This window comes from Triticum aestivum, chromosome 1A, assembly GCF_018294505.1.
Source record: "Triticum aestivum cultivar Chinese Spring chromosome 1A, IWGSC CS RefSeq v2.1, whole genome shotgun sequence".
NCBI lineage: Eukaryota > Viridiplantae > Streptophyta > Magnoliopsida > Poales > Poaceae > Triticum > Triticum aestivum.
The window spans coordinates 498,349,046-498,370,625 of record NC_057794.1 but is presented as its reverse complement, the minus strand read 5'-3'; the positions used below and the strand labels follow the sequence as shown (position 1 = coordinate 498,370,625).

General features: G+C 42.8%; 1 long non-coding RNA gene across 1 annotated transcript; it reads left to right on the top strand.

Annotated features, from left to right (window-relative positions):
- The first annotated feature begins 596 nt into the window (after positions 1–596).
- On the top strand, positions 597–21,373 carry LOC123060278 (uncharacterized). The gene is made up of 3 exons (XR_006427837.1): positions 597–1,186; positions 3,201–3,298; positions 3,389–21,373. It is a non-coding gene; the product is annotated as an uncharacterized lncRNA (long non-coding RNA).
- The last annotated feature ends 207 nt before the right edge of the window (positions 21,374–21,580 follow it).

The following is a 21,580-nucleotide window of genomic DNA, read 5'->3' as shown; positions in this document are numbered from 1 at the left end:
GGGGAGCTCCTATTTGACGCCTTGACTGGGCCAACCATTGGCGTGCAAGCCCGTTCATCCCGCTGGTACTGTAGCGCAACGAAAATTCACAAAAAGCAGTGCACGCACAAGGAATCAAACTACAAACCTCTTACTGGTTAAGGACTATCGCCAGCCAAAGTTTGAAATTTCAAAATTTGTTCTTGTTGTTCAAAAAATGTTCAATTTTCCAAACTTTATTTGTCTTTTGAAAATGTGTTCATGATTTCCAAGAAATGTTCGTACAAATTTTGAACCACTCGAATACATTTTAAAAATGCATGAACAATATTTTTAAAATGTGATCATTATTTTAGTTGTGATTCTTTTAAAAATCTGAATTTTTTGTAATTGTGAACAATTTTACAATTCTAAACTAAATTCAAAAGTATTGATTTTTTCAAAAAGTGATTTTTTTGAAATTACTCTTTTTGAAAAAGTGATCAAATTTTAAAAATACGAACGAGCGTCATATAGTAATCAAAAAATTTCGTCCGCTGCGATTGTCGCTTGGTTGGGCCTGCGATCCACTTTTTTTTACAGATGGTTTCCGCTAGGTCGATTCTTCTGGAATAGAAACCGTCGAAGGCCCCAACGCAGGCACGCAGCCTTGATCCCCTCCTTCCTCCCCGCCACCGCCACCGCCACCGCCACGAACTCCTACTCCGACACGAACTCTGCTCAAGCCCGCTCCCATGGTTCCCGACATCGACAGCGACTCTTTACCCGTCCCGCAAGCCGAAGGCACCACCTACAGAAAGGACTCGAGTCCCTCGATCGAAACCCTAGATCAGACCGGATCCCGGCGGCGCCACGACAGGTTGCCGGCCTGCAGTCCTCCTCACGGGACAAGCTGCGTTCGCGGTGCGCTCTCGCTGCCCGCCGGCTTCGACGATGTGGGCCGGGGCGCCGCCCTTCCGCAGATCCGCAATCGAGCCGTGCGTCCGATCTGCCGCCTCCCCTCGACGTCCACGGCTCTGCGCTCTTCCGTGTTCTCTCCTACCGCAAGTTGTGGGCCGCTACGCCGCTATCTGCCGGTTCCTCGTACAAGAGCGATGGACAAACTGAGCCCTGTGGGAAGCAATCGCATCAGCTCAACGACGTCCAGCGTTTCTCCTCTCTATGTTTCTTTGCACGCCTATCTCCAAGCACGAAGCCACGACGAGATGTAAGTTTCAGCACCATTGATCTGTTTTCTTGGTCATGACTTGGTTCCTTCTTTTGATCAAAATATCCTGATTACTGCATGCCATTGCTCTAAATTTCTTGATTACTGCATGCCGCTGGAGTTGCTGTGTATAGGCGGGAACCATAATACATGTGTGTTATGCCTTACACATGTTTGACGTAATGCCCAACCGAATTGCTCACACAAAATTTGATGGGAACAGAAAGCAGCATGGCCTCCAGCTGTCAATTTTAGAGTTTCTATAAATTTTAAGCCCAATGTTCCTCTATGTCCCTGTTTCTTACCTGCTCACTCACCGAGCAGATCAAGAAGGAGCACCGAAGTCCCCTTGATGTTCCATCTTTTATATCGTACTCCCTCCGTCCGAAAATACTTGTCATCAAAATGGACAAAAAGGATGTATCTAGAACTAAAATACATCTAGATACATCCCCTTTTATTCATTTTGATGACAGGTATTTCTGGACGGAGGGAGTACTCCCTCCGTTCCTAAATATAAGTCTTTTTAGAGATTTCACTATGGACTACATACGGAGCAAAATGAGTAAATCTACACTCTAAAATATGTCTATATACATCCGTATGTAATTTGTAGTGGAATCTCTAAAAAGACTTACATTTAGGAATGGAGGGACTAATAGTCAAACTTAAATCTTTTTTACTGCATGTTTCGTAGTAGGACATCCATTTATGAAACGGAAGGTAGCATACTTGTGGCTGCACAAACAATTGTATTATTTACATTGAGCTAAAAGAATGACAGAAAAAAATATGTATTTGCTAGACTAAAAGATCGATGGAAAAAATATTTCTTGAATTTACTCTGATCAATTTTACCTCGACAAAGAGGCGGATGATTAATTGTGCAACCAACATTTCATTTGCATGGTACTCGGCAGTCTGCACCGATGTGAATCCTACATCCCATCAATTGAGTTATTCCACGTCAATCTATCTGTGACCTTAGAGTCCCTCGTTGCTATCTGGACTGTGTGCTTCTCTCTACCACAAGTGAAATCCACCTCGAATTGCCTATTTTTGGATCGCATTAATGCACAATGGTTGTAGACACAATCCAGTCTTCTACTAACGAAATATCAAAACAATATTAGTAACTCTGTTAATGCACGTAAATACAGACAAGCAAAATATCTATCAGGACTACAATGACGACATGCCTTCAAACTTAATTCTTGAATTTGCGTTACTAAGTATATATATAGAACTGAAGTTTAACCAAGAACATTACATCATTGCATTTCTTTACAGAATTAGCCCACTGCTGTGATACAATGCTAATTGTAGTAATTTTTACATTCAACTATGTTATAGAACTGAAGGTGCCTACACTAAATTTCTCCAGGATTTCTAAAGAAAGCAAAAATAAGAAAATATTTGCCCTAAGATTTCTCCAAGAGATGCATACCAGGACAAAAATTAATATATAGATGTATGTAAAATGGATCAACTGCCATATAGGAGGGTCCAGGTACATGCTCATGTAAGGCGACGGATGGACGCGATAGTAACCCTAGTTGTGGTCGCGCTCGCTCTTAATGAGAGGAAGAAGAAATCAGATCGGGGCTAGCGAGTTGATGAGGTAGGGAAGAGAGCTGGCGAGTCCACTCGTCGACAAGTATTTGTTTGAGAGAGGAGGCGAGGAAGCGACACACGAACATGCGAATTGACGTACCACGACCTACCATCACAACCGTACTCCCCTTTAATAGTAAAGATAGCAGGAATAACAATAGTTTCTTCCTTCAGAGGTTCATGAGGCTCATGAGCTTGAGCTCATCAACAAGCGAAGGATTTCTATTGCTGGTTCTTTAAAGACATTGGCTAATATCCTTTATTTTCATACCGTGGGATGCTACTTCCAATCGGTACAATGATTGTTGGATTTGATGGATCTGTGAGTGGCCCTTTGACATATTATAGTGTCATTATGCTGTACTTAGGTCTATGCTTAACAATTCCGCTCTTTTTCTAGGGTCCGGTCTTAGTACTATGTTGATAGCGAGGGTGCTTGGTTCAAGGGAAGCAGCCGGTTCTCTACTTTGTATGCTTATATGGTATCTTGGATGAGGGGTATGTTTTTTTATACCTCTATATGTTGCTTTGCTCACAGTTCATATTATCTTGAAGTTGCATCCCTTATGTTTGTGCTTTCCATTTCAGTTACAAATTCAACATGTCAGTTGAGGAAGCTGCTGAGTTAGCACGGTGGGCTTTTATCACACAACATTATGTGACATGACAAAGCTAATGGTGGCTGTGTTCGTGGTGGTATGCATTCTGTTTCTTAGTATCTATCCTAATATTTGTTTTGTTCACTCGATAAGCACGATACAACATGCATGCAGATTTGTTAAACACCTTGCCGTTATTTCTTTCTTTTGAAATCGCATACATAATTGTTTATTTTAGTTGCATTTACTTAAGTTTTTGGCGAAGTTCAGAGATTTTTTCCCCATCATGTAATGCACACCTCCAGGTTGGGAATAGAGATTACCGAGACGATGGTGATAAATTAAGCCACACCCTCCTATTCACAAACATATGTAGAGTATAGAAGGTGTTGTAGAGTATAGACATGGCCACATGGGTCTAGACATCTAGACAAACCTACCTAGAATTTCTAAAATAATATAATTATAATGGTACATGTAAATTACATGTGTAGATTTCTTATTTTTTTATACGGCTTTCATGTTAGTAGATTCTAAAAAATATGGTGTGATGTATAAAGAATAATGGTCAACGTTATGTTTTTCTTCGTGTTTGCTTTTTCTTTTTGCTTTTTATTTTTTGAACCTTTTTCAAATTTTTGAACAATTTCAATTCACATTTTTGAATTTGCTAAAAAATTGAATTACCGAATGTTTTCAAATTCGTGAATATTTTTTGAAAATGAACCTTTTCCAATTGTTGAATAGTTTTTGAATATGTGAGCATTTATCGAATACATGAGCATTTTTGAAATTTGTGAAGAGTTTTTAGAATGCGTGAACAATTTTTTGAATTTGCCCTGAATTTTTTTTTGAACTCCTTAACATTTTTTGAATTCGTGAACATTTTTGGAACCACACTTGTCTTGAATATGAGAAATTTTTCGAATTCGTGAACATTTTTGGAATTTGTGAACATTGCTTTAGAATCCACCAACATTTTTGGAATTTGTGAACATTGCTTTAGAATCCACGAACAATTTTTGAATTCGTTGCGAACATTTAACAATTTTTCGTACTCATTTGAATTCATGAACTTGTTTTGAATACGTGAACATTTTTGAATATGTGATCATTTTTTGAATATGTGAACATTTTTGGAATTCACATTTTTTTAATCCGTGAACATTTCTGGAATTGGCAAACATTTTTTGAATTTGCAAACATATTTTTTAAATTTGTGAACATTTATTTAATTCGCAACCTTTTTTTTTTCAAATTCGCCTTAGATGTTAATAGATTCTAAGTATATGGTGTGATGTATAAAGAATTATGGTCAATGCTACGTTTAGTGTTTGGGTTATTATTATTTGAAAAGTAGGGTCAAAAGAAGATTATTATTTGGGCTTGATATAGTATGATTATCTCACTAGGTTGTGTTTGCATCAAAGGCGTGTCCCACGATGGAGAAGAACACGCCAACCATTTTGGTAGTGGGCCTATAACTCATCTCAGCAATTCTGTTTAGGTCATCATCTCCTTTTCCATATTTCTCTTACAACCTGTTTGGTAAACACTCGGGCAGGGGAATGGGAATTTGCACAAGGATTTTTATGTAGGGATTAGGCATGGGAAGTAGATTTTTACTTCCATTCCCTTGTTTGGCATATGATGGGAATTGACGTGGGATAAAACTCTGCTCACGAATTAACAGGGTACCCCCTGGGATGAAATCGGTGGGAATTGGCTTCCTCAACTCCCCTTCCCCTTCCCACTTGAACTCCCATTCCCTCTAATCAAACAGAGGACTTTTAATCTCCTCACCCATCAACTCCCATTCCCCACCTCTAATTCCCCCGAACCAAACACGCTGTTAGTCTCACTCCCAAACACTTCACGACCCTAGAGGGAATGTCGACAACCATGGTGACATTGTCCCCTTTGGTCGTTCATGCCACTTGAGAGGATGAAGGCTCTAGCAACAACATCGTGCGAGAGCCATCGACGGTAGCGAGTTTGCCACCATCCTGGCCACGACTACAATGCCACAGAGCATATAGTGGAGGGTAGAGTAGGGAAGTGGAGTGACGGCACCGTAGGAGGAGGTTCTCTCAAATGGGGGCACTGCAGTTTGTTTCTTCTTCCAGGCGAGTGCCAGTCAGATAGACAAGACTCCCAACAAAATATCGACAAAGCGTCAGATCAGACAATGGGTCAACATCACTAGCAGGGAGGTGAACATTGAGCTCCATGGGAGTCTCAATAGTGCGCTCATCAGTAAGAGCAGTGCGAGTAACAAGATCCTGGATTATTATAATTGAGCAAGAAGGGACCTCGATCCCAAGAAAAGTAGCAGAGAGGGCCAAGATAAGACATAAGAAACTGCATACTAAGACATGCCCTCACAAAGACAATATACTCACAGTCTGCGTCCGTGATGATCATGTCATCAACATATAGAAGAAGAGTCCTACCAAGAGCAGAAAGGAGGACAAACAACGTCGAATCATGAGCTCTCGCTAAAAACCAGCAGCAGTGACCATAGAGGCAAAATGCTCAAACCAGGTGCGAGGGGCTTGCTTAAAGCCATAGAGTGATGAAGATGACAAAGCATGTCGTAAGATGCAAAATACCCAGTGGTGGATGTATGTAAATCTCCTCACGCAACTCACCATTAAGAAAGGCATTCTTAACATCAAGCATAGACACCAGTGGTGAACAAAGGCCACAATAAGAAGTGTGCGAACAGTGGTCATACGGTTTCAGGAGCAAAAGCCTCGTTGTAATCAGGACCATGCTCCTGCTGAAAGCCATGACCCACAAGACGAGCTTTGTAAAGCTCAAGAGAACCATCAGAGTAGTCCTAACCTTGTAGACCCACCAAGTGATGGGACAAACACGAGGAGAAACATAAACAACATCTCACGTGCCGATGCGCTCAAGAGCAACAATCTCCTCTGCCATCACAAGTTGCCATTTGGTATGAACAATATCATAATAAGAAGTCGGCTCAAGAACAACAACCCCAACGCTTGGAAGACCAAGGCGGTCAACAAGTCGAAGCGGACGAGGACACAATCCATAACAGCCTGTTTGGTAAACACTTGGGCAAGGGTATGAGAGTTTGCACAAGGGTGTTTATGAAGGGATTAGGCATGGGAAGTAGATTTTTACTCCCATTCCCTTGTTTGGCATATGATGGGAATTGGCGTGGGATAAAACTCTCCTCACGAATTAACAGGGTACCCCCTGGGAAGAAATCGGTGGGAATTGGCTTCCCCAACTCCCAGTCCCCTTCCCACTTAAACTCCCATTCCCTCTAATCAAACAGTGGATTTTTAATCTCCTTACCCCTCAACTCCCATTCCCCATCTCTAATTCCCCTGAACCAAACACGCTGTAAGTAGGCTGAGACGTGGAAGATGGCACATCAGTATATGCATCCACAACATGCACACAAACTGTATAGAAGTTAGGAAAAATTGGAAGAATACAAGCTGAAATCATTGGGATAAACTCGAGTGATGGAGACAAGGAAGCCACTTTTGATGAATGTGTAGAATCATGTGATAACCGAGGTGAGGAAATCATAGGAGATGATGACATTGGTTCTACAATAACCAGAGAAGCAGGAGCGGTACGATGACTGGATAAGGGCTCAATAGGAGTGGTAGGAGTATCGGGAAAATTGTGGGAAGAGAGATACTCCACTTAAAAGGCCGAAGAAGATGGACATAGGTAGAAGGGACGAGACTCAACAAAAGTCATATCCCATGAAATAGGTATCCGATGACCAACATGATCCCAACAACGATATCCCTTATGCTCATCGTTGTATCCTAAGAAGACACTCAATAGACCAAGAAGTCAGTTTGGTGCATTCACGAGCGGCAAGGACATAGCAAACACAACCGAACAATTTAAGCGCCGAATAAACTATCAAATAGATGCTCGAAAGGAGCGTCACCCTATAGAGCAGTGGATTGGTGAAGGTTGATGAGATAGATGGAAGTGGAGACAAACTCGGCCCAAAAGTGCGGGGTAAGAGAGGCCGTGACCATGAACGAACGAGCTGTCTCAAGAAGGTGACGATGCTTGCACTCAGCCACGCTATTATGAGCATGAGCACCATGATAAGAGAACCAAAGTCCGCTCAGCAAGGATTCCATGCAACAACTTGGAGATATACTCTCCACCGGAGTCATCACAGAACACACGAATAGGCATAGAGAACCGAGTGTGAACCATGACAACAAAAGGCTTATAGATGAGACCTCACTACGAGAAGAAATAAAGTATATCCGGGCGTATAGAGAGAAGTCACTAGCAGAGGCAAAGGGAGATGGACCCTCGAGATCAGAGTGAACAAGGTCAAAAGGACGTCGAGACACTGTCTCGCTATGAGTAGGTAATTGGACCACGGATTAAAGACATCATCAGAGACGGATCCAAGAAGACCACGTCGAACTAAGGATGAGAGATCACAAGTGACCCAAGGCGATGATGCCACTGTTGAAAATAGCTGGTTCACACTGGTGGCGGGGGAAGTAGAGGGACTTGATCCAGCATCCCACGTGCCTGTGCACTCTCTATACCCTGTCGATTTTGCTTGGTGTTCTTCTCCTGCTTGCGGGTTGTGTGCCACGCGCTTGATTAAGCACCCCAGGTTCTCCTACTGTGCGCCCTTGGCCTCGACTTTAGGTAGCGCCTGTCGTCGGCTCGCCTTGTTCATAATCCAGGTACGCGTCGACTGTCTGAGCTCCTGCTCACCATTGGTGGTGCTCGAGCGTGCGGTTATGGTGTCGCACAACAAGGGAACACAGGATGTGGGATTGAGACATTGCTCATAGCAACCCGCAACAAGGCAAAGGATTCCCATCCAAACTTGCAGGAAGCGGAGGTGGTCACAAATGTGGACGTTGGCTCCATAGGAGTCTCAACAATGCACTCATCAGTAGGACAGTGGTGCGATGACGCTGCAGGAGGTGCACTAGTACGGGGGCATTTTAATTTGTTTCTTCTTTTCGGCGAGTGTCAGCCAGATAGACAGTACTCCCAACAAGATGACGATAAAGTGTCAAGATCAGACAAAGGGTCACCATCAGTAGCACGGAGGTGAACATTGAGCTTCGTGGGAGTCTCAACAGTGTGCTCATGAGTAAGAGCGGCAAGAGCAAGATCCTGGATTATTATTTTTGAGCAAGAAGATACCTTGATCCCAAGAAAGTAGCGAAGAGGGTCAAGATCAAACATAAGAAACTCCTTACTCAGACATGCCTTCACGAATTGATGATCATCAACATATAGAAGAAGAGTCCTACCAAGAGCAGAAAGGAGGACAAACAATGTCAGATCACGAGGACTCGTTGAAAACCAACAACCACCACCACAAAGGCAAAACACTCAAACCAGGCACGAGGGGCTTGCTTAAAGCCATAGAGAGAGCAATGAAGGCAACAAAGCATGTCATTAGGAGCAGAGTACCCGGGTGGTGGCTGCATTTAAGCCTCCTCATGCAGCTCGCCATTTAGAAAAAAACATTCTTAACATCCATCCGAGACAAACCTGTGGCATACATAGTTAACAAAAGAAGTGCGAGAAGTGGTCATATGGTTTGCAGGAGCAAAAAGTCTCATTGTAATTAGGACTCTTAATCAGGACCATGCTCTTGCTAAAAGCCACGAGCCACAAGACGAGCTTTGTAATGCTTAAGAGAACCATCAGAGCGAGTCATAACATTGCGGACCCACCAAGTGATGGGACGAACACGAGGAGGAAGAGCAACAATATCCCATGTGCCGATTTGCTCAAGAGCAACAATATCCCCTGCCATCGCAAGGTGCCATTTGGTATGAACAACATCACGATAAGAAGTCGGCTCAAGAACATCAGCACCAACGCTTGGAAGACCAAGGTGGTCAACAGGCGGAAGTGGATGAGGAAGCGAGTCATAAGTAGGTGGAGAGGGGAAGTGGCACATCATTAGATGCATTCACAACACGCGGACGATGTATATAAAAGTGAGGAAAAGATGGAAGAATACGAGTAACTTAGGTGATGGAGACGAGGAATCCACAACTAATGAAGGTGTATAGTCCTGTGAGAAGCGAGGTGAGGAAATCATAGGAGATGATGGCATTGGATCTGCAATAATTGGAGAAGCAGGAGCAGTACAACGAATGGATAAGGGATCAACTGGAGTGATAGGAGTGTCAGGATTTAAAAAAAGAAGATATCCTCCACTAAAAGGTCGAGAAAGATGGCCGCGAATAGAAGGGATGAGACTCATCAAAAGTCATATCTCAAGAAATAGGCATCCAACGACTAACATGATGCCAGCAATGATATCCCTTATGCTCATCGTTGTATCCTAACGAACTGAGCAGTCAGTTTGGTGCATTCACATGGGGCAAGGACATACCAAATACAACCAAACAATTGAAGCGCTGAATAATCAGGAAACGATCAAATAGACGCTCGAAAGGAGCGCCACCTTGCAGAGCAATGGATTGCTGAAGGGTGATGAGATAGATGGAAGTGGTGACAGACTCGACCCAAAAGTGCAGTGAAAGAGAGGCAATAACCATCAATGGACAAGCTGTCTCAAGAAGGTGACGATGCTTGTGCTCAGCCACGCCATGCGGAACATGAGCACCAGGATAAGGGAACCGAAGTCTGCTCATGAAGGATTCCATGCAACAACTTGGAGATATAATTCTCCACCAGAGTCACAGAACACACGAATAGGCAGCAAAAGGCTTTACTCAACTACGAGAAGAAATAAAGTATATCCAGGTGTGTCGAGAGAAGTCACTAGCGATGACCTCCTTTCGAGGCAAAGGAAGATGGACACTATCTCGCTATGAGTATAAGGTAACTGGACCTGTTTACTGTTTACGAAGCCGGCAACCTTGACACTTTAGAGGCATCGTCGGAGACAGATGCAAGAAGGCCACGTCGAACCAAGGATGAAAGATCACAAGGGACCCAAGGGGATGATGCCATTGCTGAAAATAGCTGGTAGACAAGGCAATAGATTGGTGGCGATGTCGGCAGAGGGACTTGATCCAGCATCCGTGCCTGTGCACTCTCTGTACCCTGCCGATTTGGCTTGGTGTTCTTCTCCTGCTTGCGGGTTGTATGCCACGTGCTTGATTAAGCACCCCTGGTTCTCCTACCGTGCGCCCTTGGCCTCGACTTTAGGTAGCGCCTGTCCTCGACTCGTCTCGTGCATAATCCAGGTACGCGTCGACTGTCCGAGCTCCTGCTCACCATTGGTGGTGCTCGAGCGTGCGGTTATGGTGTCACACATAAAGGGAACACGGGATGTGGGATTGAGACAGTGCTTGTAGCAACCCGCAGCAAGGCAAAGGATGCCCATCCAGACTAGTAGGGAGCGGAGGTGGTCACAAAGGTGGACGTTGACTCCATAGGAGTCTCAACAGTGCACTCATCAGTAAGAGTAGCACGAGTAAGAAGATCCTGGACATACTTCTCTTCAAAAATAAAGAAGTCATTAGAGGTAGAAGAAACCTCAATCTCAAGGAAGTACCAAAGAGGACTAAGATTGGACATAAGAAATTCATTATGACGAGTCTTCACCATAGGAGTCTCAACAGTGCACTCATCAGTAAGAGTAGCACGAGTAAGAAGATCATGGACATACTTCTCTTCGAAAATAAAGAAGTCATTAGAGGTAGAAGAAACCTCAATCTCAAGGAAGTACCAAAGAGGACTAAGATTGGACATAAGAAATTCATTATGACGAGCCTTCACCAAGGCAATGTACTTAAGAGTCGTTGCCGGTGATGATCGACATGTAGAAGTGTTCCACCACGAGTTGAATGGTGGACTGAAAGTGTAGGATAATGAGCACTCGTCAAAAATAAGCCGCAATCACCACCGGGACGAAGCGCTCAAACCAAGCACGAGGGGTTTGCTTAGGGCCATATAGACATCGACGAAGACGACAAACCATGCCATTAGGAAGAGAACCTAGGTGGTGGCTACTTGTAGGCATTCTTGACATCAAGCTGAGAGACAGACTAGCGGCGAGTAGAAGCCACATTGAGGAAGTGTGCAAAGAGTGGTCACATGGGCCATATATATAGGAGTAAATGTCTCTTCGTAGTCATGACCAAGTTCTCACCACTAAACGAGCTTTGTAACGCTCAAGAGTATCATCAGTCTTAACCTTGTAGACCCACTTACAAGTGATGAGACGAGCATGGGGAGGAAGGGAAATGAGATTTCATGGGTCGATGTGGGCAAGAGCATCAATCTTCGATGCCATCACATCCAGCCATTTGGGATGAACAACCTCACGGCAAGAAGTCGTCTCGGGAAGAGCTGCGCAGTAACCATAGCGGTCAATAGGCAGAAGCGGGCGAGCTCGAAAGCCATAACTAGGCTAAGCTGGAGGCGGTGCGTTGGCAACAAAGTGAGTCATAACATTCCCACAAGTGATGGGACGAACACGAGGAGGAAGAGAAACAATATCCCACGTGCCGATGCGCTCAAGAGCAACAATCTCCTCTGCCATCATAGAAACTAGAAAGCCACAATGTGATAGAAGGTGTAGAATCATGTGATAAGCGAGGTGAGGAAATCATAGGAGATGATGGCCACTGGATCTACAATAATCAGAGAAGCACGAGCAGTACGACGACTGGATAAGGGAGTGATAGGAGTGTTGGATTTAAAAAAAGAGAGATTTCCTCCGTTGAAAAGGTCAAGGAAGATGGATGCGGGTAGAAGAGAGGAGACTCTACAAAAGTCATATCCTAAGAAATAGGCATCCGACGACCAACATCATCCCAACAACGATATCCCTTATGCTCATCGTTGTATCCTAAGAAGACATTCCGAGCTCCTGCTCACCTTTAGTGGTGCTCGAGCGTGTGGTTATGGTGTCGCACAATAAGGGAACACGGGATGTGGGATTGAGACAGTGCTCATAGCAACCCACAACAAGGCAAAGGATTCCCATCCAGACTTGCAGGGAGCGGAGGTGGTCACAAATGTGGACGTTGGCTCCATAGGAGTCTCAACAATGCGCTCATCAGTAAGAGCAACATGAGCAAGCAGATTTTGGATATACTTATCCAGGAAATACGGAACAATCTCAAGGAAGTAGTGAAGAGGACCAAGATCAGACATATGAATTCAATATGACGAGCCTTCACAAAGCTAATGTACTCAAGAGTCGTCGTCGGTGATGATTGACATGTAAAAGAAATGTTCGGCCACGAGTTGAGTGGTGGACTGAAAGTGCAGTATCATGAGCACTCACCAAAAACCAACCGCAATCACCACTGAGACAAATCGCTCAAACCAGGCACCGAAGGTGGGGGGGGGTGCTTAGGGCCATATAGACAGCGATGAAGACGACAAACCATGCCATCAAGAAGAGAACCCAGGTGGTGGCTACATGTAGGCATTCTTGACATCAAGTTGAGAGACACACTAGCGGCGAATATAAGCCACATTGAGAAGTGTCCTAAGAGTGGTCGTGTGGGCCATATATATAGGAGCAAATGTCTCATCCTAGTCATGACCATGTTCTACCACTAAACGAACTTTGTAACGCTCATGAGTATCATCAGTCTTAACCTTGTAAACCCACTTACAAGTGTTGATAGCACAAGGAGGAAGGGAAATGAGATTCAACGTGTTGATGCGGGGAAGAGCATGAATCTTCGATGCCATCACATTGAGCCATTTGGGATGAACAACCTCACGATAAGAAGTCATCTCAGGAAGAGCTGCACAGTAACCACAACGATCAATAGGCAGAAGCGGGTGAGCTCAAAAGCCATAAGTAGGCTGAGCTGGAGGCGATGCATGGACAACAAAAGAAGATATAATAGTCGAGGGATATGGCTCATCAAAAGAATCCACACCACGTGGACTACGAGCGCAGTGAAGTCGAGGAACATGAGCAAAAGAAGGAACTAAGAGTGCCATTACTATCTACTGGGAGGGAAGTACCATTGACAATAAGAAAATGAACAGGAGAATATGGAGGTGGAATGGAGGACAAATTGGAAGAATCGTAAGTCGTATGACCAAGGATACATGGAGGTGTATCTGATATTGTAAAAAAAATAGTCTCTTGGTACCATTAGAGTAAGTAGCAAAACCTTGAAAACTTGTCGATGGAGAACCAAAAGAAGCAGCTACCAGACACTAACGTCATGTAATCTCTAGCATAGTCAGGGGCTCAATTGAAGAGGTCGACGAAGAAGTATCATGAGATGAAGAGCCTGACTCGGTTTTCCAGAAGCAGTTGGGGATTGGGGATCGTTCCAACCGGTTTTTTTGTTTCATCTTTTATCTGTTTTTATCTATCTTTTGTTTTCTCCGTGTTCGTTTTTCCTTTTTAATTTTGTTGAACCTTTTTCAAATTTGTGAACAATTTTTTATTCATGAACTTATTTAAAATTCTAATTTTTGAATTGCTAAAAAATGATTTCCTGAATGTTGTTCAAATTCATTATTTTTGATTTTTTAAACTTCCTACGCATTTATGAAGATTTTTGAGCATGTGAACATTTTTTGAATACGTGAATGTTTTTGGAATTTGGGAACAATTTTTGAATTCATTAACAATTTTGGAGTTCGTAGATGTCTTGAATTGGTAAACATTTTTTGAACACGTGAACTTTCTGGAATTTGTGAAATTGTTTTAGAATCCATGTACATTTTTTAATTTGACGTGAACATTTTATGAATTCACGATATTCTTCAACATGTGAACAATTTTTCGTATTCATGTACATATTTTTTGATTCACGAACCTGTTTTGAACACGTGGACATTTTCCAATATGTGATCAATTTTTGAATGCGTGAACATTTTTGGCATTGACATTTTTTTTTGGAGTTCGTGAACACTTTTTGAATTTGTGAACTATGTTTTGAACACCTAAACATTTTTGAGTTTATGAACTTTTTTAATTCACAAACATATATTTTAAATTTGTGAACATTTATTTAATTCGCAAACATATTTTTTGAATTTGTGAACATTCTCTAAAGAAATATAAAAGCGTTTAGATCACTGTGTGATGTATAAAGAATTATGGTCAATGTTATGTTAAGTGTTTGGGTCAAATTATTATTAGAAAGCAGGGCTTGAAGTTTGCCAAAAAAAAAGAAGATATCATTTGGGCTTGATAGGTTATGGCTATGTCCCACTCGGTCCTGTTTGCGTGGCCCACTATGGAGAAGAATACACCAACCATTTTGGTAGCGGGCCTATAATTCATCTCAGCAATTCAGTTTAGGCCTAATTCTCCAAATACGCTAGTCATCATCTCATTTCCTGTATTTCTCTTAGTCTCACTCCCAACCACTTCATGATCCGAAAGAGGCAAAACGCTCAAACCAAGCGCGAGGGCCTTGCTTAAAGCCATAGAGAGCGACGAAGTCAACAAAGCATGTCGTCAGGAGCAGAATACCCAGGTGGTGGCTGCATGTGTAAACCTCCTCAAGCCGCTCACCATTAAGAAATACATTCTTAACATCAAGCCGAGACAGACCTATGGCGAAAAGAGGCCACAAAAGAAGTGTGCGAGAAGTGGTCATATGGTTTGTAGGACATAGCAAACATAACCAGATAATTGAAATGCCGAATAATCAGGAAACAATCAAATAGACGCTTGAAAGGAGTGCCACCCTGCAGAGCAGTGGATTGCTGAAGGTTGATGAGATAGATGGAAGTGCCCAAAAGTGCGGCGGAAGAGAGGTAGTGACTATCAGCGGAAGAGTCGTCTCAAGAAGGTGATGATGCTTGCACTCAGCCACGCCATTCTGAGCATGAGCACCAGGACAAGAGAACCGAGGAAGATTACCCTGCTCAGCAAGGACTACACGTAACAAACTTGCAGATGCATTGTCCGGCAGTGTTAGCATAGAACACACGAATAGGGGTAAAGAACTGAGTGTGAACCGTGGCACAAAATTCTCATATCTAGATAAAACCTCACTACGGGAAGAAATAAAGTATATCAATGTCCAAGAGAAATCATCTATATATATTCTCCAACAGAGTCAGCATAGAACACATGAATAGGCGTAGAGAACTGAGTGTGAACCATGGCAACAAAACACTTATATATAGATAAGACCACTGTGGGAAGAAATCAGGGCCGGGCCGGGCCGGCGAAATCAAAGTCCCTGTGCGAAACTCTAAAATAAGCCCTACCTCATCCTCACTATAGAAAATTAAAAGAGTCGTAGTGTATATATCATCATGTCTTACATAGCAAGGAATACATTCAAGAATCATACCTATTTGAAGCTTGGTTGCATAGTCTTTACTTGAATAACATTATTCTTTTAGTGTTCTTTGAAATGAAATATTCAATTATATCCTCGTAATCAATGTTCTCCAACACTTCCCTCTCAAGTGCTATTGTTGCCAAATCAGTAAGCCTTTGTTATGTCATTGTAGTACGCATATAGGAATTCAATAGCTTCATTTTGAAAAGCTTCTTTCCGCTGATGCAACAGTCACAGGAATGGTTAATAGAACTTTGTATGCAATACTTGCATTGGGAAAATAATCATGTCACTTTTAAAACTTTAGATTTTCAACTAGCCCCATATCATCCTTTGTAACGAAATCTTTTAAGTAACCTCAACTCCACATACAGTCCATTGGCATCAATGTCAAATTTGCCATCTTTTTAAGGGCATCCTCAAGATTATCGCAAGAAGATTTCAAACTCTCATTATCCAATGATTTGGAAGTAAATAAGAAACCAAAATATTTTTGGTAACCCTCATATTTGTTCAAATCTGCTTGTAAGTGACATAATTGCTTGATCAACAATGGTTGTAAAATCATCGATTCTAAATTATTTCTCTGCAGATTGTCTTGCAACATTTGTGTCATCTGGGTTCTCATCAAAATATCTCTTTCTTTCCATTTCTCGTCTTTTTCTAAATGTTGTACCAATATCCATATCAAGTGCATTTTTTCGGCTATCTCCAATGCTTCTAAAAAGCCACTTCCTCTATACCTCTCGAAAAAAGTAATCAACCCTTTCACTTTCTCAATAGTAACGTATAAGCATATCCTTTGCTTGCAAGTGTTTGCTTACTAAATTAACAACATATAATACCTCATACCAAATGACTATTGCCACTATAAATTCATACTCCCTAGGTTCATTTGCCAAACCTTTTGCCTCGCTTCTCGTTTCTATATCATTATCAGTTTCGGATACCTAAAATGAAAAGAAAGAAAATATATGTTATAGTTGGAGATAGCCAAAGTTATTAGATAATAATCAATAGAAAAATATTGGGTACTTGAAGTAGAGCCTCCCGAATGTCTGCACATTGAAATCTGATAGCTTTAACATTGTCTACACGACTCTCCCAACGTGTAGCTAATACTAACTTGAGCGTCACTCCTATCTGTGTTATCTTTTAGAATCTTCCGTTTCTTAGTAAAATTGCGAAAGTTATATAAATGTGTTGGATGATATCACAAAGTGTTAAATTAAGGCTATGGCAGCCACAGGTAGAATAGATAGCTCTAGGATTTACATTCAGAAGTCTTCTTTGGACACCATGATGTTTTCCTTCATATCTGACCCATTATCATAAGCTTGTCCTCTCACATTATCTATATCAAGATCAAGAAGCTTAAGTTCATTCTCTAGCACTTCGAAGTCCTTGCCCAGTTGTATCATTTACATCTAAAAATCCTAGAAAGGATACTTCTACACAAACATGACTTGAAGATGAATCCACATACCTAACAATTAAAGACATGTTCTTGGTGGCTTGCAGTAGGGTACAATCAATAATGACCGAGAAATATTTTGCCTCTTTATTTTCTTAACAACCTCAAACTTAATAGCTGAAGCAAGCAAGTGTATCAACTCATTCTGAATCTTATGATCGAGATAATGAGCATGACTTTCTTCATTTGTAATACGGCGTACATGCTCTTGAATAACTGTGTTAAATTCAGCTGACATCTCTACCAGACCCAAGAAATTCCCATTGCTATCTTCATATAGTTTGTTGTTACTACCACGAAAGGCTAGATTATGCTTGGCAAGAAATTTAATAATCAAACAATTCTGAACAAAACTTTTCTCCGATGCTCCTTTTCATCCTCAAGTTGTCCTTGAGCATCTTTATCAATAGTTTGATGCTTCTGCAATCTACTACCTTACGGTTTATAAGGCTTGCGCGTATCCCTAGATCCATTATTTGGCCAACATAAGATGAATTGTATAGTCAAAAAATTATACCACTAGAAAGTATACGATTTGAAGTTTCTAATGATATATTTTTATGATATATGACTTGTAGTACATTGGTCCATTTGTCATAGAGATACGCGCAAGCCTTAAAAACCGGAAAGGAGGTAGTAGTACGCAGCTCATACCAAGTGGTCGTATTCAAAACATGATCTGCACTTGTCTCATGCTCTTTAAGTCTACTGCCAACATGTATCCAATCATCACACCCCTAGTTTGCCAACTGAGCTTGCCTATGCCCTTTTGTAAATAGTTTACAACCAAAGCAAAATACTCTATTGAGGTCCTTAGAATAGACAAGCCAATCTCTATCGCAATGCTCCCCTTTTGACAGAATTCTAGTATAGAATAGTGCAAAAAACCTTCTAGAATATCTATCCTTAGGACCTTTTTGAAATTGTTAGTCTCTTTTAGGGCCCTTTCAATCTGCTTAGGATTAAGAGAGCCCCAGTTTCTTGGATCAAATATATCAACATGAAATAAACAACCGACATCCGCAACAGGTGAAGTATTTGAGTTAACATCAATACTAGTTGTCCCGATGTCATCACCATTATTATCCATATCAGTGTTTGTGTTACCAATAAGATCTTCATCAACCTCATCATTAGTTTCTTTCTCTGCTTGTTCATCTCTATCAGGGTTAACATTTTTTTCAACTGTGAGGCCTTGATCCTGTGATTGATTATTAGAGGACACATGTGGTTCTTTTGCAACAAAGTTATCCATAGCTCCTTTCTGTAACTTCTCTGTTTTTTGTTTTCTCAAACGCTTTTGGTAACATGATTCATGTTTTCTATTCTGAGAAGACATGACTTGGACCTTGAGACATGTATAGAAAAGATGAAAACAACAAAATTAACAAGCTATTGGCATAAATTAAAATTGCTAGATGGAATGCGATCTGTAGAACTCACAGATCGATGGCCGACAGCTGATAGAAGCGTCATGTGCTGAATTGGATGGGGATGGACCGATGGAGGATAGCTAAGCGACTAGCGTCATACTGGAAAAAGAGGAGAGACGAACAGACAAGAGATGAGGGCAGGAAGCGGCGCCAGGGAGGACTCGTCCACTCGACCTAGTTTCCTCGATGGCTCGATGCCTTGATCGCTCGACGCCTAGGTTCCATGCAAGACTCTGCGGCCTAGACGGCTGGACGTGCTAGCGCTAGTGGGCGGCTTACAGGCCCATGCTGGGTTCCGAGTAGCAGACTTGCTGGTTGCTGCTTGCTATGGGCCTGCCTTGTGCTAGGAATTTCAGGGCCCCTGGAAATTTTGGGGGCCTGTTCCGTCGCACGGGCTGCACGCCCATGGGCCCAAGCCTGGAAGAAATAAAGTATATATCCATGTGTGTTAACAGAAATCATCTATAAAGATAATATAGCGATGACCTCCTTCCAAGCCAAAGGGAGATGGACCCCAGACATCAGACTGAACAAGGTTGACAGGACGATTGCTTGTGCTCCCGCTCGTCGATGGTGGCGCTCGAGTGTGCGGTGAGGGGGTTGCCCAACAGGGGAACACAAGATGTGGCATCGAGGCAGTGCACATAGCAACCCACAACCTGGCAACTGATGCTCAGTCGGACTGGTAGGGAGCGGAGGTGAATACAAAGGTGAACGTCGAGCTTCATAGGAGTCTTAATAGTGTGCTCATCAGTAAGGGCAGCGCGAACAAGAAGATGCTGATATACTTCTCTTGGGAAATAAAGAAGCCATTAAAGGTAGTAGAAACCTCAGTCTCAAGAAAGTAGCGAAGATGACCAAGATCAGACATAAGAAACTCACTATGACGAGCCTTCACAAAGGCAATGTACTTAGAATCATCGTCGGTGATGATCGGCATATAGTAGAAGAGTTTTCCCACGAGTTGAAAGGTAGACAAAAAGTGCACGATCATGAGCACTCGCTAAAAAACCGGCCGCAATCACTATAGAGAGGAAACGCTCAGACCCGACACGAGGGGTTTGCTTAAGGCCATAAGAGAGCGATGAAGACGACAAACCATGTCATCAGAAAGAGAATACCCAACATGTGGCCACATAGACCTCCTCATGCAACTCAACACTAAGAAAGGCATTCTTGACACCAACCTGAGAGACAGACCAACGGTGAACAGAAGCCACAACGAAAAGTGTGCGAAGAGTGGTCATGTGGGCCATAGGAGCAAATTTCTCATCGTAGTGATGACCATGTTCCCATCACTAGACGAGCTTTGTAATGTTCAAGAGAATCATGAGTATTAACCTTGTAGACCCACTTACAAGTGATGAGACGAGCACGAGGAGCAAGAGCATCAATCTCCGATGCCATCACATGCTGCCATTCGGGATGAGCAACAACGCCACAATAAGTCGTCTCGAGAAGAGCGGTGCTAGAATAACCATAGCGGTCAATAGGCGGAAGCTGGCGAGCTCGGAAGCCATAAGTAGGCTAAGCTGGAGGCGGTGCGTTGCCAACATAAGAAGACAGTAGTCGAGGGAGATCGCTCATTAGAAGAATTCACAACACCCGGACGAACCAGTATAGTAAGAAGACGAGGGGAAATCAATGGGGAAGCCTCAGGTAATAAACGAGGTGGGGAAGTCGCAGGTGATGATGGCGTGGGGTCTACAATGGTAGTATGGGAAGACATGGTAGGATGGGCGGACGAGGGCAACTCTTGAGTGATAGGTGTATTGGAAAAAGTGAGGAAATAAATATCCTCAATGGGGAAGGTCAAAGGAGAGGATGGACGTGGACATAAAGGACGAGACTCATCAAAAGTTACGTCCCGAGAAATGTGCATCCGACGGTTGATAGGATCCCAACACTGATAGCCCTTGCTCATCAATGTAACCTAAGAAGACACGTTCAACGGACTGGGTAGTTAATTTGGTGCATTCACGAGGGGGGGGGGGAGAAGAATGTAGCAAATGCAACCAAACAAATGAAATGTTGAGTAGTCAGGAGAATGACCAAAAAGACACTCGAGAAGAATGTCTGCCTGTAGAGCAGAGGAAGGATTAATGTTGATGAGATAGATAGAAGTAGAAACTACCTCAACCCAAAAGTGAGGTGGAAGAGAGGCGACGATCATCAACGCAAGAACCGCCTGAAGAAGGTGACGCTGGTTGCGCTCAGCAACACCATTCTGAGCATGAGCACCAGGACAAGAGAACTAAGGAAGTGTGCCTTGCTCAAAGGAATCCACCCAGCAAATGAGAGATATACCTAAGGATCTCGAAGTCGCTGAGTTCCACATGGAGCACACCTTGCTCCAGGCCACCATGCATTGCCTGTCACTGATCATGTTGGTCCCACTCTAAAGGAAAATGCGAATGTAATTCTCGATCGCCGCAAGTAACCATGGAGGTAGTTGCATGGCAATGGCTTGATAAACTAGGATGGAGAGAAGCACTAATTTGACAAGCATGAGCCAACCTCCCATGTTTAGTAGATTCTCAATCCAAGTGGGGATGCAGTTGAGAACTTTGTCTAGAAGAGGCTACAGGTGGACCGTGTGAATCTTGCACGACAAGGGTGTTAGACCTTTCAGCCTGAGCATTGATAGTTGTGGATGACACTAGGAGAGTTGGGACAATTTTCGTTGGTTTATTTCTCACACAATGCCATGCCAACCTGAGGGGTTGGGGATACATATTTATAGGCTGCTAGCCAACCAAGGCATATGCTAAGATGCTGCTAAGATGCCAGTCTAAGATGCTAGTCTAAGATGCTAACTGACAGTCCTTGATGGTCAAGAACAGAACTCTATCCTAACAGCCAGTCCTTGATGGTCCAGGACTTTATCCTCCTAACTGCCACAAGGACCATGGTCAAGAACAGAACTCTATCCTAACAGCCAGTCCTTGATGGTCCAGGACTTTATCCTCCTAACTGCCACAAGGACCATGTGCTGCAGCCCCACAAGGACC